The sequence below is a fragment of the Motacilla alba genome, chromosome 9, assembly GCF_015832195.1.
Source record: "Motacilla alba alba isolate MOTALB_02 chromosome 9, Motacilla_alba_V1.0_pri, whole genome shotgun sequence".
Lineage (NCBI taxonomy): Eukaryota > Metazoa > Chordata > Aves > Passeriformes > Motacillidae > Motacilla > Motacilla alba.
Window position 1 is genome coordinate 20,522,011 of NC_052024.1, and position 19,914 is coordinate 20,541,924.

At 40.3% G+C, this 19,914-nt stretch overlaps 1 protein-coding gene across 2 annotated transcripts in view; it reads right to left on the minus strand.

Annotated features, from left to right (window-relative positions):
* The window catches only part of NLGN1 (neuroligin 1), a 425,895-nt gene that overhangs the window by 363,172 nt on the left and 42,809 nt on the right, over positions 1 to 19,914 (minus strand). The window contains exon 1 of one of the 2 annotated variants that reach the window (XM_038145938.1): positions 13,935 to 14,482. The exons of the other annotated variant lie outside the window; for it this stretch is intronic. The gene's annotated coding sequence lies outside the window, so the exon portion shown is untranslated. Of the gene's footprint in view, positions 1 to 13,934; positions 14,483 to 19,914 lie in introns of those variants that run through there. 2 annotated transcript variants of the gene reach the window in all.

Here is a 19,914-nt window from a genome sequence, read left to right on the forward strand (position 1 = left end):
TTTGGATAAGAACCAGTGCAAGCACGCCTACAGATAAACGCATTTCTGGCTGGGTAAGTTTCCTTTTCAAGGAAAGTTATTTATGTGTGATCTGGTAACAACTATTGAAATTCTGAGCAAAATCTTGCCTGTGCAGTTGGGTCTGGCTCTGCAAGGCTGATTATTTCATCCAGTGCTGTTTCCTGTATTCCCATAGGCCACTATTTTGCTACTACAGTGATGGGCTAGCTAATGGTAAAATCTTAATTATGGACTGATAACTTTGAAAACCCTAATTTCTTTCAGAAAAGAAACATAAATCACCAAGAAATGAAATAACTGCTTTCAGATCAAAATACTAAACCTAAAAATGTCTATTAGGAGCCATAGTAAACTGTTTCAGTGTACTTTGAAGTGGAAATTCAGTGAATTTTATGAAATTCAACAAATGTTGAGTTACACTTGGAATGCATTTCCACTGGGTTATCAGAACTGAGCAGCTACTCTATGAACAGTAATAGGTACTGATAAAGAAAAGCAATAAAATTATTACCACTGTGTGGAAATTATGAAAATGTTATATTAAAAGTGCTCATCTGGAAAAAAAAAAACGTGCTGCATACATTTCAGCAGTGTTACAGGTTTTCCTGCAGGCCTGCATGTGAGGACCTCACACAGCTCGTGAACTTGCTTGTGCTTTTGTTCTGCTTTCTTAAGAGAATAATATTTGCTTTCCTATTCCTGTATCAGCCTTCCTGTATCTTAACTTGTATGCAAAAGGAATAAAAACTGCAACACGAGTTTTAACTTTACTCCTGTGCTTTTTTGAGCTCAAGCCTCCCTCCAGTGACACGTATGGATTTACTGCAGGTCCAGCTGAGGAACTAAAGGAGTTCCAGATCTACCATTAGCCCTGACCCTCCTGCCCTGCAAGGACAGTGCAGAATCCCAGCACAATATTGTGTCTTTCTGTTCCCCAGCTTAAAGAAATCCCCCTCTGCAAATGTACAGATATATATAGGGCTGCCTGAGGCTTTCAAGGAAGATGCTTTGCATCATGCTTTCAGAAGGCTCAGAACTCCTGTATCCTTTCTTGCCTGCCTCTTGATCTCTAGGATAAACTATAGAGCTACATTAAATTTTAGTCACTTATACTTAATCCTGGAACCTGGGAGAAAAACAGTGCCCTATTTTTAGTTGAAACTTATTTGTAGTGGTAAAAACCTGGGTGGTGCTCATAAATTCCTAGAAGAGAAAGCCCAGCTAAAGTGAAGTGTTAACAGCAGCCAAGGCTGCTGCCTATCAAAGTGTTAGAGCATAAAGCAACCCAGTAAAACTTTGTCATCCAATGTACTGGTGGAGCTGCAGGGCAAACAGCCTTCAAAGAACATATTGCACTGCCTGGGAAACCCCAAATCTAATTTAACAATAAAAACCAAATAGAGCTCAACGGAAGTTACTCAAAAATCAATGGAATTGAATCTTATCAGTTAGTAGGTTTTGAGCATATTAGAGGACTCTGGTTAGGGTATCGTGTTGCCTGTTGTTTCATATCTGATTTTGCTAAAGGGCATGAGACTGTATTTTATTCTTTAACAAGACACGAGTCTTGACTTGGTCTTTGTTCACTAGAGTGCAGAGGCTGCTGACGTGGTCTGCTTCCATTGAGGGCATTGGAAGGGGAAAATGTTTACACTTCCCTGCTCCACACCCACAGGCCAGCAAACAAAACACATTCACTAACATCAGCAGAGATTCAATTACAGAATTAATCCTTTCAAGCAGGTGGCTTCTGGTGAATCCAGTGCCAGAAACAGGCTCCATGTCAGGTGAATCCAACTTCTACTGCCAAGGAGTTAATCAAATAGTTATTATAACTTATGACTGGTTTAATTTCAGGCCTGCAAAGCATTGTAAACATTTCCGAGTTATTCATAAGTAGCACATCAATTATCTATGTCCAGATACCAGGGCAGATAGATAAATAGATTATTTTGCAATTTAACACATGAATTAATGCATGTGTGTCTGTTTCTGCACACACTGTTCAGAAATTTATCAGCAAGTCTGTTTCTTACATCATTTGGCATCTTTTCCACCAGCAAAAAATGTCAAGGAACCCTTAAATACATATGTAGACTGTCACATAAACTGCAATAACTCTTACTAACAGCTTTAAATCATGAAGTAAAAAATAAGGTTGTAATAATAATGTTCACTGGCGCTGGTTACACATCATTGTACAGACAAAGGAGCTGTCAAAGGGGATCAGGAAACTCTGGCCTTTTAAATGCTTTCACTGAGAGTGGCTAAGTTTCAGAGAAAGTGAACCTCCCTTCCAAGTACAATGCACTAAACCAATTATGCCAAACCCAGCAGGTGATTAGCTTATGCCCTGAAGCATGAGATTTGATTATTCTTATCTTGGTTTGCATACTGAAGCTACAAATATTATTAACAGTCATAAAATCATCTAGCTTTAAAAAAAAAAAAATTAAAATCTAATCTGAAATTTTGATTTGATGTCTTCTTTGTGGGGCAAATTCCAAATGTTCCTTTGGTCTCACGGAATGCCTTAGCTGTCACGTGGTCACCTGTACTCATGGATCCCACAGGACACGAGTACAAAACCTGACCACTTTGTGAGCACTTCGCCCTTGGAGAGCAGAAGCTGTGAGCTCCACAACAGTGCCCTGGGAAGGAAGGCTCCATACAGATCTAGATGAATAACAGGGCAGGTCATTGTCCTTGAGATCTTTTTAAAGGGAAGCAATGAAAAAGTTTCTTCACAGAAACACTACAGATAGTGATGCAGGGTTTTTCATTATTAGGTCATTTTTTTAATGGGAATGGAACACTGCCAGAACTACTGAAAAGTGATCCAAAGACCACTGACACCAATGGGAACTTTTCCATGGATTTCAATAGACTTTGGGCTAAGCCTCAGATGAGCTAAATCACATTGCCTATTTGGGCTGTAGCTGAAAGAGATGATTCCCAGTCCTGTTTAAATTAGGGTGAACCACCAAGGAATGAGTGATAACCTCTCTAAAGATCTTTCCCCAGACAACCCACAAACCAGGCTCTGTCTCAGTGTGGAGCACTTCCACCAAGGCGTGTCAATTTACAATTACACTGATTGGATTTCAGGTACCATTCTGCTGCCCTGTTATTCCACCATGATTTTTTCAAAATCCTCCAGATTTTAATACATCACCCTGCACTGGGAAGCATGTTAGTGCAGAGTCATTTTGTCTTAGTAATAAATAATTTCCTCTGAGACACAAACAACAGCTCCTGCTTTTTGAAAGCTTGGCTGGGAGAAGGTTCTTGGATAAATAGCCTCACTTAGAAAACATATTTGCAAAAGCCTTTGAGAAAGTGCCATGTGTATGACAGTTTCAAATTGTGCTTTAAGAACACTGTACTCGACCTGACATAAAACCGAAGAGTTTTTATTGAAACTTGCAATCCAAATGTCCTTCGGGAAACCAGCTAAATCATAATGAATTGTGTATTTGTGTTTGGATTTTGAAACAAAAAGAAAGCAAAAACTGAATCAATGACCAAAAACATGAAATCAATCACATTAAGAACACACTAAGGAGTGTCTCTCAGCTGTTTTGGGTCGCTTAGTTCATTTCCAACAAGCATTTAGGATCAAAATTTGCAAACAGAGTGAAAGAGTACATTTGAAAGACCCAACAGCAAAACTTGTGAATTTAGGGTTATGATTCTTTTTCATTTTTTTTTTAAAAGACTGTCAAAGAGTAAATCTTTCCTTTATTTCAAAGTAGGAAAACTTTAGCTCTTGAAATGTATTGAGATTGAAAAGATAATGAAATTTGCAGCTCCTCCACTACTGATCCTAAGGCTGCTACACTATGCAGGAGCAAGGCTGAAGTTATATTGACAAACAACTTTCCAGGAGACCTTGGAAAGAAAAGGAACCAGTTGGGTGAATTAACTGGTGCCTAAGGTCAGTTTGTTTCTCTGGCCAAGTTTTTCTATGTGAGTTCATTTAAGGACTTCATTCCCTGAGTTCAAGATGTCAATGTCCAAATACTGAGACCCAAATACCTCTTGTCACCTGCATTCCCTGACCTTGTTTCAGCCAGGAAGGGATCTCACATGGAGCATTATTACAGGACCATAATGCTGCCCTATTTTTGATTTGCAAGTCAAAGTAATTGAATTATCAGTTACACTTATTTTCCAATAAATCTAACTTATTGGAGACTTTAGGAGAAACTTAGGGAGAAATCTTAGGATGTAAAAAAGGGGAAATGCATTGTTGAAACAAACTTTTGTTCTGTATCTTCTCAAAGAAGGAACTTGAAAAATGATTTAATTTGCCATTTGTATCTGGCAGCATAATTTCTAAAATATTGAACTGCAGAAGAACTTTATTAATTTAACCCAAATGTGAAACTGGGAAGCATGTCCACTCACTCAGGCCCTAGCAGCTCATAAATTGGGCTTTTCTTATTTCTCTTATGAAGTAAAAGAAAGCCAAATCACTCTACGAGTACTGAAATTTCTTAGCTGCTCCAATCCCAACAACATCTCAGCCAAACTCAACTCCTAATTTGGAATTTGAAATAGCTATTTTTATATATATGTTTATATGTACATCCTAAAAATTCACGTATGTATGTGAATACATACACCTACTCCCTACATCCATACTCTCCGAGTAGGCACCTGCCTTGGCAGTCTCTTAAGCAGACAGATTGAACACACTTAAATTGCTACAGCTTAATAACTTTGAAGCTCCACATGAATTGATTTTAGTGCTATTATACTGCCTTATCAGCAAATCCCCTGTCAAAGGAAAGGATTTGCGTGCGTGTGCGTCTGCCTGTGTGTGCACGCCTGTAAATAAGGGAGTTTTACTACAGGGGTAGTAGAGCCTACAAATCTGACTTTAAGAGTATCATCTTCAGTGCACAGAGGTCAAGTTTTTATGGTGGTAGGGATAAGAGAAGGAGCATCTTACAGACAAGGTGCTGGGCTAGGACTTCAGAGGCTCAGGAAGAGGCTGCTTCCATGACCCTGGACAACGCAGAGTTAAGCAAATGTTCAAGGCATCTTTTGTCTGAAGGGCAGCTTTGCCTTTCCCTCCTCCTTTGTACTTGCACATAGATTACACACACTTTGCACCAGCTCCTGGGAGGTGGTTTGTGGGGAAGGGTAGTCTCTGAGGTTTTTTAATCTGGGTAAATACATCTTACACAGCTCAGCCCTGCACCTATGAATTTCAGTGGCACACAAATACTTAAATAATTATGCTTTACAAACGAGGACCAGAGTCATCATATCACATTTCAGCTCTCAGTATTCTAAGAGAATGCACATTAATGCCATATAAAGTAGGGGATTACTAAGAGGGAAAAAAAGGGGGGATGGTAGTTGAGCAAAGGATAATTAGCAGGATCTGTATTCCTACCAGGTATTACACTACACCAGCTAAGAATACAAATGGAAGGGTCACATATGCAAACATTGTATTTACATTATTACAGCAAAGAGAGATCCAAATTTACAGTTGTCATTGGCAATCATAATTTTTTTATAATATCCTATCCATGAGCCACAGAATATTTTTCTGACAACAATCTGGGGAAAAGACTGCTAGATTAGAACTTGAATGTAATAAATTAGGAGTATTCAATTTAAAAAAAAAAAAAAAGTCAGATTTCGGGGAAAGATGAGCACACCAAACATAGCTTCAACTTTCAAATGTTATTCTTCATGTGTGGGCAGTGTTTAACAAGTTACCTTTTTTTCTTTTTTCTTTTTTTTTTTTCAATTTCATAGATTCTTTCCTTTAAGCTTGACATGGCCAAGAGCTGGGCAAGCGGCTCCCTCTGGTGCTGAACCAACGAGGCTCTCCAGGTTTTACAGACGTTGCTGTCTGCATTCCAGTTTGGAACCTGATTGCTCAGACTCAGAATTAAGAAAGACTGGCTTTGATAACCTGCAAAATTATTTATTTTCATACCTAACTTTAGGTAAGCAGTGAAATTGTCTTCAGAGAGACAGCTCTGAAAGCTCCACACCACTCACTATGGTGTCATCATGTGACACATCTAAACCCAACACAACCCACTGCTTTGATTAAGAACCAGCCTGAATATTTGAAATATCAGATATTTTCTGAATTAAAGTGAGACAGCAGCTCAAGTATATTATCAGCCAAATGTCAAGTAGCTTGCTGCACTAACACCAAGCACAACTTTTTGTGCTTGGAATTACATATCTTGGTGTTTACATATTTTTTAGTTCTACTAGAATTTTCACTCAGCGAAACTAAGCCACTGGAGTACTGCAATTAGTATTTCTCTGATTTTCTGACCCTGCATTAAATAAATGTTATCATTGTTCTATGGTGCTGGGTCTATGAAGTTGGGTCGCAATTTTCATTACATTTTCCTTATTATTCAGAGCTATTTTAAAAAATGTGAAAAATTACACGTATAAATTTCTGCCTAGGAAGTTATAATTCTCAGAAAAACGTGTTTATATCCAAGGAGAAAAAGAAATTTTAAGACTTTTTAACAAACTATTGAAAAAACTTAACTGGATTCTAACTCATCACAAACGCTGATTGTTTTCACAAATATAATCTAGGTTTAGAATAAAATTATTTTAAGAAACAGTCATTTCATGACTGTCCAGACCCACATACATAGGAGTGCTTTGTTATTTTGGAAGAAGCATGCTTGAAAAGAATTAAATAGTGCTGCTTCACAAGAGCTGAACAGCATCCATCAGGGTCCAACACAATTTCCCCACGTCAAACTCTCCTCATTTTCAAAGATCATTTCAAAGGGCAGGCTCTCAAGAGGGGATCATTCTTTCCTCTGCAGGTGTCTGAACCATGAAGAGATGCCAAATGAAGACAGACCTGTGGCTCCCCCATTAATAGGAGGTTTAATATTTTCTTGCTTCATCTGCCAGAGCCTTTATACAAATTCTCCCAACTTTTGAACTATGCAGTGTTATACATAATGATTTGAGGAGGCAGCATTGTATTTTTTCCATCTGCAGTGAGCTTTCCAAGCATTCATTAATCCTCACAGCATCTCAGGGTAGCAGTTCAATTTATGGATGGGAAAACAAAATAGATTGAGTGCTGGAATTCATTTTAATGTAAGTGCCAAGCAAAGGAATGAGAGTGAAAGTGCTCCCAGTGTTTCTTCCTTGTGGACATGCAGCAGCTGAAGCCTTGGACATGGGGCTGCTGCAGAAACCTGGCACAGCATCATTGCTGCATCTCAGCCCCAGCAACTGGGTGGAAAATGGAAAGCAAAGCCTCTGCATCCTTCTGGTGAAATGGATATGGTAAAGGGGGGAAAAAGGAAAAACAGGGGGAAAAAAAGACAAAAAACGGATACAAGAATGATGGGGATGTAAAATGTTGCTAAACAGTCAAAAAGGAAAGCTGCGCCACCCTTCAAGGTCTTCATTAAGGTTCCAAATGCTAGAAAATTTATGTTTGGGTAGTGATCTTGCTCCTTATTATTCTAGTGAACTTACTAAAATATAGGAAGTTAAGTGTCAAGTTTGGCCTCAGCAACAAGCTTCAAAAACATCAAGAGTTGCAAGAGTGCAAAATGATGGATGTGAACAAAGAGCAATGAAGTCAGCAGGGTTTGCATACTCTAAAAATTGCTCTCCTCTTAAATGTTAGCTGCAGCATATGTTCCAAAACAATAGAAAATCTCTTTTTCTTTAATAGCCTCTTTAAAGTAATGTTTGTAGTTCAGTACTGGTCAATCTGTGCTAAGGCTTTCACTTGCCAAGTGGTATTTGTCTCTGCATAGGCTAAAATGTGCCAAACATAGGCAAAAAGTCAATCTCCATTTTTATACTTGGATTTTTTTGAGAACAAGCAAATTAAATAGCAGGCAAAAGTAGTGTTGACCATGCATTTCCCATTAATTCATTAAAGACACAAAAATTGACATAGCCATTGAGTGATTAAATTAAATGCTATTTCTTCACACACTCTTGCTGCATCTTTTGTTGTACCTATTAACTCCAATAACAGTGCTGCAATCTCTATGTATTCACATGAAATTGGAATCAGACCACACATCATTTCTGTTGTATTTTTGCATTACCATAAAGCAGTGTGCATGCATATATCTATATATAATTACTTCTGCTTTAACTGAGCCTACCAAAGATGAGAAAGGTTCTCAAATGTTTGAGGATTTTCTTTTCAGAAGTGTCTCCAGATGTTTATTTCCCTGAGCACGCTGTATTTATCTTTCTGACCACAGTACTTTCACACAATATTCCAGTTCTCCCACAATTTACGGCGCTTTCCCAAGCTCTGAACACCCAGACTCAGTGAAACTGTGGTAAATCATGTGATAAGAGCTCAGAGTGAAGCCTGAATTCCTTGGAACACAAGAAGTATTTCTATTTCCATCACCTTCTTGTGCATTGTCTTGCACAAGAAGGTGATGATTTTGGCAGAACTTCCTGGTTGTGCAAGGAACAGAAACAGTAATTAATAAAACCTCAGAACTCTATAACTCATCTATAACTTAGTAACATCTAATTTTCATTATACTGCAATATAAATGGCTACCTGGTTATGTCTTTCAGTAAAACTTCATCTGCTTTTAATTTTCTGATAAATATGTTCAATTGGCACCAGTCCAAATTTTTCTGAGTTCAGGAGTTTGGGTTTTTTTAAATAAATTAATTTAATAAATATGTCTCAGCCAGAGGTGATGTTTTACCAAAAATAACAGATAAACCAATTCTGAATAGTTGCTGAGTAAAATAAAAGGCAGGAGTCAAAAAAGATATCTGTAATTATATTCCTATTTCCTTAAGATAAACTTCCACCACACTAAGTGCTGGAAAACAACTCTACAAAACATTAACAAAATTTCTACACCAAATTCATATTTCAAAATTCAGAAAACCCCTGTGCTGTTTTATGGCAACTGGGATGGAAAGTCTTCCATCCACTTCAGAGGAACAATTCACTCTTCCTCTTTTCCTTCCTGTGAATAATAAAGTTCCTCTTGATAGGAAATGGATCAAATCCTAAATAAATAAATAAGCACATCTGGTATTTATTTATCCCAGTCCTTGGAAATGTTATGCTAATTGCAGTTCTGTTACTAAGGCTCTGGAAAACATAGTTGGGTTTATATTATTTTACTGGAATCCACAGATAAAAATGCTCTCTTTCCCAGTGTTTCTCCCCTCTGTATAATACATGGAGTTAGTAAGTTGATTAACAATATAGCTAACCTGTTCCCACTATTATGCTCAATTAGTAGCAATTTATCATTACAAAAATTTGATATATCATCTTTTCTGGCACGTGTTCTTTTTTCTCACTATTTTCAGTCCACTCATCTTTCCCATCCTCTTCTTCCTACGGTGCAGGTAACTTGACCAGCCCCTTCCTCCACAGAGAAAACACATCTGAAAACTTCCCCCAAACCACAGTCAAGGTTCATGTTGACAAAACTAGAGTTCATGTTGATAAAACTACAAAATTTCATTTCGGAAATATATCTTGAGGTAGAACGCATGCTTAAAAATCTAGAAGGTCTTCAAATAATTTCATTCTTCCTCCTGACTTTGTCAAAAGTTCTGCAGCCCACAAGACTCATGCACAGGTATTGCTGTTTCCTAGAAAGTTGCAGAAATCAGCCTTGCATCTAGTATCACAACAACCTCATCTTTTCCACAGCTAAAATTGGTCTCTTGTGAAGCTTTAATCCTATTTAAGCAAAGCTATAGCCTTAACTGGATATAGCAGATTTCTGGCAATTACTCCTCCTCCCCACATGGACCTCCCCAGACAGATGTTGAACGTACAGCTTGGTCCACCAAAACATGGAACCCAGGAGAAATCTCTCCAGCTGTCAGCAGTAGCAAACTCTTATGCTGTGCACTGAGAAGTTTTGATATGAGTGAAACAGAGTTTTCCAACTTTTTACATGAGAAAATGCATGTCCTATGCAAGCCTGAATTTTAATCTGGTTTTCTAACTCAGCAAGATGTACACAACGAGGCTTTGTGTGCATTTCTACATATTTCTTAATCAGTCATTGATGTACTCCAAATTCTCAGAGAAGCATGCAAATTTGCTGACAGGTAAGTGACAGAACAGGTACAAGGAGCTCTGCAAGACTCTGAATGCTTCAGTCAACTGGTCTTAAAAGAAAAATAAATAAAAGAGCAACTGCAGCACATTACTGGGCGCAAGAAACAAAGAAAGCCCTCATCAGTATTTTAACTGGGGAAGGGTTTGACTCTAGTAGACACAAATCTCTGGGAAATCAGCTTTCATCAATTCTGGAGTTTCCAAACCAAGACAAACACCACATGGAATGGTCACAACTTCAGAGCACTTTACTGAGCCCATCCTGCTGACTCTGATGGGATTGCAGAAGTAACAGAACCCAGCCACATATCCCAGCTGGGTGCCCTGCATCTCCTGCCCTTGCAGGTGGAATGCTCATCCCAGCGTGGATCACACAGCCAGCAGGATACCCAAACTGAAGGGGTCAGACTGGGCAGGTGCCCCACAGTGTCCCACTGCTCCACAGAGTGGAGGAGTCATCACCTGGAGGTCTTTGGCTGAGGCCAGGCTGGTGGCCTGCATCTCCACAACCACTAAATGAGCATCTGCCATCCCATACCACTCATGGAACTTGTAAAACCACTGCTGAAAGTAGGTAAACGTTGTCATGCACACTTCTGTTCCTTTCAGTGAAGCTTACTTCTGCCAGGTATCAAATATTTTATTTCTTTACCCATTCATTCTTCTTCCTCAAAAACAACTTTTGTAGAAGTTTCATACCTGTCTGCTGTCTAAAGCCTGGAAGACACCAACATAGACCACAGGTCCACTACTTACACTGACTACTGAACCTCCGCACAACCTCAGATTATTCCCATTTCAGGTGCTTTCCATCAGAAATAATTAGGACTTGGATAGCGCCTCACTGCTGAAAAGCACCAGGAGATTTCAAGTAAAAATTGAAGTGGGATCAAACTGTGCCATTAGTAACCACATGGACTTGGGTACAATAAATGAATTTCTTTGAAAGACTCTCATCTCTGGCTTCCCATTGCAAAATTACAGACTCTTATCCTATGGATTAAAGTACAAGAGTTCTATCAACGCTGTTTATCACCTGAAAAAAAATATCCCAAAGCTAATTTAACAGCAAGAATTAAGTAGGAGGTGTATGGCATCTCTTCCAGATGTAGATTTGAATTGCCATACACCTTGATCAGCACTAGGATCCAACAGTCACGAGTCACTGCTGACCCGTGAACTCAAGCATTTGCTTGCAACCCACTGTTGCTTAAGGAATTATCATTATTACAGTGAATGGGGTTCAAATAGAAAAGCAAACAGGAAAATAAACAAAGAGCTCATTCAAGCAATGACCTGTCACTTCAAGAGCTAGATTATGCTCAAATGCTCACACAATACAAACGATAATGAACAGTAACAAGGGATGCAGACAACCCATCTAGTGAGTCACCAATTCAGTTCTCTAAATGTTCCTGATGCTCAGAGGAAAGACATTTTAAAAGCTCAAATGCAACTCTGTTCTCATTGAGTAGCTGTTCCTTGGCAAAGAAGGAATGACAGGAGCTCTACCCATGGCACCACAGGAAACACTCCTTGACCCTTTCCAGCTTATGGAGATAAAACAGCAAACTTTCTAACCCTGGCAAATTAACTTTAAATAAGAAACACTGGCATCAAAGTTACCATCTAAATTGCCCGATTGCACAGTCAGAAATTCTTATTGAAAACATCTTTATGTATAGATTCATGAAGGCTATGAAAATTTTTGCTTGAATAAGGAGAGTAGGATTGAACTCAGCATCTCTGAACTATTTCATGGTAATAAAACCCTCCATTCAGAGGAGCTCAGAGAAAGCACTAAAATCTACATACATTTCATGAAATAACTTCTCAGATTTGGTTCCATTAACTTCACTCAAATGCCTACTCAGCAGCCACAAGAAGTTCAATCTTACCAGACAGAACAAAATAAAACCATGGCAACAGTTTCTGGCAGACTCAGCATATCTATATAATGGTATTATGCCCAGCAACTATTGACACAAAAGTGTGGTGAACTGAACCAGCACCTGTTCAACCTCTGATCAATGTTTTTGCACAGTGAAGGATTTATGAGCAGCTTTAAGTGGGTCTCTAACTGAACACACAGTGAGCTACGTAGCTGATAATTACAGATGGTCTTGCATCTTTGCATCACCAGTTGCAGACCATGCTAAAGAGAGTGAAAAGAGAACTCAGGTAAATACAAATCTCGTGGCTTAAAAATTCTGTTAAAACAGCCAAACTTAAGTCCTTTCCTCATAGCACATTTTGCATCATAAGGAGATCACCCTTATTTTATTCCAGCCCTTGCAGTACAGCTTGGCTGTAAATATTGGCTAAAAAATACATGTTCATGAAAGCAGGAGAAGGTGGAAACAAAGCAACAGAAAAGGATAACATGAAAGAGGAGCTTTCCTCACAGCACTGCAGGAACACTGCTCTACTCTGCTGAAGGACTGAAATCCATAGCTCCTGCTTGTTTTTAAGAGGGTTTAAAAAGCTGATGATAAAATCATCAGAATTGAAAATAAAAATTAAAAAAAAGAAGGGGAAAAAAGAGAAAAAAAATCAACAACTTCATTCGCTCATCTTTTAATCAAAACATACAATCAGAAGGCCTAAGTGATGATTCCTCCTGCTTTCAGCCTGACTGGAGCAAGCTGTTCATGGGTTTCACTCCTGGCACTGCCAGGGAAGGTGTCCCTTCCTCACACAGGTAGGTTCCCACACTATGCTCACTTCCCATCACCTGATCTGATTCCAGAGGAGAGGACAGCAGCCAGCCACAGCTCAGGCACTCCGTGGGACTTCAGTAAACATGGGACCCACAGCAAGAGAGCCACTTTTTAGTAATGGCACCTTTATTAGCACAAACCGCTCACAACTGTTAATGCAATATTAATTATCAGGAGCAGGAGATACCCAGCAAAAGACTAAAAATTTCCTTTGCTGGAACACAATTCATTTAGATGATTTATGGAGTTCTTTATTGTTGGCGTCACAAGAGCTTTTTCAAAACAAGAGAAATCATTAAATCCCATAAAACACGGGCTAGCGCCGCTGTTAGCTGGTAATTGATATCCTTGCTCGTGCCATTTATATCCCTAAATGGAGCTGATAAAACAAAAATTAGTAAAGCACGCTGCCAGAGAGCAGCCTGCAGCATTCCGAAGGGAAGCAGGGGATCCCTCCCTCCTTCCCAGCAGGAATTTCTCCCTCCTTGCATCCCAGGACCCCGGGGAGCCCCAGTACAGCCAGAAACCAGGCTCAGAAATCACTCTGCTGCTGAGGGGGAGCAGCAGGGAGGAGAGTTCATTTGCTTTTAGAGGGAGAAGCTGATTATTATATACCACCCCCCCCCCTGCCCTGCCCTGGTTTTCCCTCCGGGAATTTTAACTACTTCTCTTTCCTTTTTAAAGGCAAATCCAAAAAAAAAAAAAAAAAAAAAAAAAAGTGCTTTTGTGTTGCAATTTTCTATGGCTTTGATGGGTTCTTCAGGAATCCTGCTGGGTAGAGAAAGTGCAAGGTAAGAAATAATTTTAAACAGAGGATTGGTGGTTTTAAGCAGTTACCGAATAACAGCCAAAACATGTGCACAGTCAAGAAACTCCCAAATCCTGAGCAGCCAGGGAGAAGGAATGTATGTTTTAGTGATGGAAATCACGCAGACGTATTAGAAATGACTCAGAAGGACGGGAGAACAGCACTGAAAATGCAAATAAATCAGCTCAGATTCTACAGAAGAAAAAAAAAAAAAAAAAGAAAAGCTGCTGATAACCCTGAGCAAATGCTGCTGCCTCAAAGACAGAAATAGCTCCCTTACCTTATTCCTAATCCTTGTTTGCACCTGCTCTGCAATCATAAATACTTCGAGGTGCTTAACATGGAGCTAAATTGATGGCTGAATTTAAGAATTTCTTCGTACACCTCATTTACAGGATAAAAAGGAGATTTTTTTTTTTAGGATCGTCCTCCTCAGCATCCATTAGCTTCCCAAAGAATTCCCATTTTCTTGTAAAAATTAAAAAAAAAAAAAAGGCAAAAAAATACAGTACATCTATATACAACCGGGCACTGTAACAGATCCAAAAAGCCGGGAGCGGGGGAATCTGAGAGGTGTCACTACAAACTTGGCAAGCAAAACGTATCCTCAGCAGGAAGGAGAGAGAGAGAAGAGAAAAAAAACCCTGCAAATCAAAATTCCCAGGGAGATTTTGAAGGGGAGGGAAAAAAAAAAAAAAAAAGAAAAAAAAAAACCAACCAAAAACAAAACCCAAAAGGCAGGGAGGAAAGACGCGTGAGGAGAGCACAAATGGGATGGCGGGATGTCTCGCAGCCAGCCAGCCATCCATCTAGCTCTCCATCCATCCGGCAGCCCAGCAGCAGCCGCCCCCCGCGCCGCCGCTGCGGTGCAGCCGCGCTCCGCGCCCCGCGGCACCTGCGCGCTCACACCGCGCCCGTGCGCGCCCCCGCGGGGGATGCGCGGCCCCGCCGGGGGGGGCGCGCAAAGTTGGCGCCGCTCTGCCCGCGTCGGGGCGCGGGGGTTCGGCTACCGGATGCGGTGGGTGCTGCTGCTGCCGCCTCTCCTCCCTTCCTCTCCCTCCCTGAGGCGGGAAAGGTCGGCCAGACGCTGCTGTCTCTCTGCGCTGTCACCCCTGAGGGCAAACACTCCCCAGGACGCTGTTCCCAGCAGGGATACCGGCCCCGGCTCTCTGCTGTGCTTCCCCTGCCCGCACCCCTCACCCCAAGCGGGCAGGGCACCCAACAGGCCATGGATGCAGGCACATCCCCTCCCACCTCTCACTTCCCCCTCTCTGCTTTTTCCCCCCTTGACCTGGTACAGATTTCATCTGAGACTTTCCAAGACCTTTAATTATTCTATTAATGTGCACCCATAAATCTTCCAGAGCAGCATTTCATTAGGCAAACAGCAATATACAGTCCAGGGATGTAAACACAGGCACCAGGGGCTAGAGAGGGAGCAGTTTACACACTGAAGGCTTAGCAAAAGCTAAATCAGAATTGGTCAGTCTTGTTTTCCAGGGCTTTTCTAGAGAAGTTATTCTATGATTTTTTAAATTTAAAAACAAGTTCCCTGGGAACCACTTGTGTCAGTAGATCACCAGGTTACTGGAGCAAGCCCCAGTTTACAGCACCGTAAGCAGTCTCTCCTGTGAGCCCTGTACAAGCTTGCACTCAGAATAGAGAGGGAAAACAAAATAAAAAGCTCACAATCTTCTTAACTAGTAGTGGTTTATAGCCATATCATTTGCATATTCCAGCAAATGAAAAGCAGGTGTTTGGGTTTTTTTCTCCTTGGAAGTTGGGAATCACAAAATGTCACCCTGAGCAATGGAGACAAATGATGGGTCCATCCAGCTAGGGCAGGAAGCAAACCTCCTGGCTCACCTGGGGGAATCACACATGTACTGTACAGGCAGTGGCATTTGTGACTTGTTTTATCCCTCACAAGGTGAATGGATGAGGCTGTCAAGGATGTGCAAGCAGATGGGTGTGGAAAAACTTCAAGGGGAAGTGTGAGATTCAAAACAGGTCTTAAGTATATGGGTGCACAGGAGGCAGACACAAGGAGAGGGTAAGGCAAGAGATGCAGTAGGTCTTCCTAGGCAAAGTGGAAAGGTGGGAAGAAACAGAGGTAAACTCTTTAGGGCTTCCTCAACTGGGAAATATGTCCTCGTGAAGGACTATTTCACACACTATTTTCCAGTGGGGAAATAAAAATCACTTCCCAGCAATTGCGTATTGTTGAATTTTGAGGGCTGAAGGTGAAGAGCATTAAACTCTCTTAAACCCATTTTCTCCAACAAAAGAAGAAAAAAACCTCTAAAAAAATCAAGGATTAAGTTAAGGCTGAGTCCAGGAAAGATTCTTCCCAATTCTTGTATGAGACACACATGTTTACAGTAAAATCCAAATACCACACCTGAGAAATCGGTGCAAGTGGAAGAACAGTTTTATTCCTTAATGGCCATGTTGGATGTAGAGCCATCTGGAAATCCTGTAGAGATTCCAAAGACAGCACCTGTTTGTCAAACATGATGCTGTTCTGAAGCCCTCAGGTAGTGTAACTAACAGGGTTCCAAACCAGAATGCTTTCCCCAAAGTCCAGTGCATGAAAATATTTTGTTTCCGTTTTCAAATTAAACAAGACCTTGATTTATCCTCTGGAGCAATGTTTGTGACTTTGGAATATGCAATCTCATCCTTAGCTGCTGCTGAGTGGCTAAGACAGCAAGGGCAGATGCTCCCATCTGCAGTGTGGCACTGGGCAGAGCAGAACAAGCCCCAAAAATGGGTTGGCAGATGCATTATTATGGCAGACACCCTCAGATCTCTGAGGGTGTCTAGGAAAGGCAGCCCCCTCCCCACATGTACACCACAAACAGAGGTGGGCACATTTTTCCACACGCTCAGGTGGAGCCATGGATGTTGTGAGGAGAGAGGACCCTCCAGAGAGAAAGGACAGAGCTGGGAGCAGCTGTTCCTACAGCACAGTACCTCCTGCAGCACAGGATTTTCAGCTGGGAATCTGTACAGTTGTTTTAGCTTGGGAAAATCAGCCATCAGCCCTTCACTTCAGTGCCAGCACTGGCAGCAGGAGAGGCCCTGCACTGGGGCAGACACAGAGGGGACAGGAAGGCAGGTGTAGGGGACAGCTCTGTGTGTCAGGAAGGTGAGTCAGACACGTTTCTGAAGTGATTGTTAATTTGGCATTCCCATCTTGAGAAGCGGATTTAACCTCCTGGCCAATAAACTATCCACATAATCCCTAACACTGCAGTGCCTGAATTCCTTAAGAGCTTTAAACTGGGCATCCAGATGATCAAGTTCACAAAGTCCCTGTGTAAGGCTGGTGGATCCAGGCTCACTCAGGTTCTGCAAGGAGTGGAAACTCAAATGTAACACGGCCTCACATATCGGTTCCACCTTTCAGAATGAGGGTGATTTGTCAGGATTAGCCTCAGGGGTATTTCTAATACCTTCCCTTTACTTGCAGTGATTAAACAGGATTGAAAACATATTCCAGTCTCTTCTAACTCCTACATCTTTTGCTGAGGATTTATGTGGAAGATGCTGTAAGGCAGCAAGTACCTAATACATCTCCCAAGGACAACATAAAGTCACTTTATTAATACAAGTTTACCCTTCCCCAGCTTGTAATAGTAGTTCTTTGTTACCATGTGGGTCTTGCCACATTAACTCTCAACCAGAACCATCCCACCAAAATGTATAAAGAATAATGGAAAATAGTTCTATGGTTTACTGACCAAAAGTAAAAAGAGAAGACTTCCACACTTAATGTAATCATCTCTGCTTCTGTGAGACAGAGGAAATGAAGGTGCCCTAAACATGACAAACAGAAAATGATATGTACAAAAATAGGGGACTAGAACTGCATAATAAAGCTGTCTTTTGTGACTGTCCAAGGGAGACTGAAAAGGCTGAAAATGAATTGCAGAAAGGATGACTTTGAAAAGAAATTGTCAGCTTGCTTAGCTCCAAAATTCACATCCTCATCCACAACCTCTAGACAGAAAGCAAAGTGCAGATGCCTGGGACTTTTGAGACAGAGGGTAAGAGCTTTATGTTTTCTTTTTGGATTAATTACTTATTCAATACATGATTGTAGCTTAAAGTTTCATAACAGCAGGAGTTACATTAATAAGAGGTACATAAGTATGCATATTAAATATCAATAAGTTATTGGCAAATATATTAAAAGGAGTGCAATTTCATACTTTGGACTCTGAAAATGGTTTGACTTTCAAGGGTTCTGGGCAGCTGAAGACCTCCTGACAGTAAATTGTGGAAAAGGGAGGGACAACTTAGCTCAGAAACAATGCCCAACAGTTTCTTGAAGTGCTTAAACTTCAGTTTCAGATCCTGGGGCTTTCTGAGTGAATTTGTCTTTTTTTGCCTTAATTCACTGATCTAGCATTTGTTCTTATTTCCCTCATAAGCATTAGGGTTCAAAGTGGACACATTCACATGTGAAATATAACTCTTTAGACTTGTGCAACCCATAATCATATTAAACAATAATATTATCCTTAGGTCAATTGTGTCACAAAGTTAAATTTCCATCTGAAATTTTAGGTACAGTAAGGGGAAAAAAAGGAAAAGGCTTTGTGTGGGCCTGATTTGCCTCCTGTGTAATCAGGACTCTGCAGTCTCCCTTTACAGGTTTCAGGCACTGAATCCAGATATCCAGAAAAGAACCTCACAGATTAATATTTTGCCAGCAAGGCAAATAGTTATTTCAGGGGATTTTTAAAAGCTGATAATTTTGACCCAGTTTCCATCACAACTGCAGGCACCTCTGTACCCAGACACAGTTTCCTAAGTAGTTCCAGTCAGCACTAATCATTAACAATCAAAACAAGACCCTAGATTTTTACTGTTATATTTTAATACATGTAGATTTGGTGAAACAGTTAAATATGGTCTCATCTGACAAATCTCTACGAGCACAGCTTGACACCACGAGTGTTCAAGCAGGGGGCGTGAGCCTGTGAGGTGTTGGTGATTTCCCCATCTGGTTCCCACAAAGGACTCAAGTTTGTTAATAAACAAACTTAAATCAAGGCCAAATTTGATCTCACTCAAAATAAATCTTCTTTTGCATGGTGATTTTTAAATCACGTATCTTAAAGCTCACACTGGCCAGCAGCCAAGCTTTGTCCCCTTCTTCATTAATGATGGAAGAGTTCAGCTGCCCAGCAGTGACTATAACATGGAATAAAGGTATTCCAAAACCATACAAGATGTTGTGGATAGGAAACTTTGGTTTTCTATATCTGCACATCTTGTCACACGTCCAAACTCTATCTAGAATTAAGCACATGCGTAAATCATGCAGATGGAAGTAAATGTCAATCAATGTTATTACCCCAAACACAAACTTGTGACTTCCATGGAGATAATTTTTGAGGACTCTAAGTTACATCTAATTGTTATTATTGAAATATCTTAATGCTTTACTGTAATAAAGCAGTGCTATTACTTAAAAGTAAATGAAAAATAAAGGTGACCCTAAAAATTCAGTCACCATGATAGGAAAGGGATGAAGCCACAGTAATTATGCAACCAGTTTTAAGTTCACCTGTAGGGCTTTTGTGTAGCACAGAACAGAGCACTCAAAACCAAAGCATGAAACAGCTACCAGAGTTGAAAATATTATACAACATTCTTTGGTCCTTTCCCACTTTCTCAAACATTTTTGGTTGTCAAAAGTCTGATTTCCATATCTGAGGCTACGAGGTCTACTGGATGTAAAGGAGTCGTGATTATCCTTAAAGTGCATCTGATATCACTATTAATGCTTTAAACTTGCTACCAGTGCATTTTTGCAGTTTCATCCTTTCAGCAGAACTGACACATATAAAAGCTTTGAAAACTCCCAAGTATTAATCTCCAAAAGCATATGTGTAGTGATTACTTAACCAATGGGATGTTGTTTTCAGTTCCTCTACGAGTTGGCTCAGCAACAGTACAATATTAATAATGCTTGAGCTTATACTTTTACAACCTGTTCTCCATTTCTCCCATCTGTCGATAGACTAAAATAATGTTTACAGAATCACTCACTTTCTAACCTTTTTTTAATTCATCCAAGACAACTCACAGCCATTTTTTCCCTACAGTGACGACAAAGTCCCAAAGCTTGAGGCCAAGCTCAGTTTTCAGAGCTGTTGATATGATTGTGAAGTAGCTCCATCGATTTGAAAAGTGTTATTTGCGTTTCATCCTGTGACAAAGGAGAAAAGTATTTTCCTCTCATT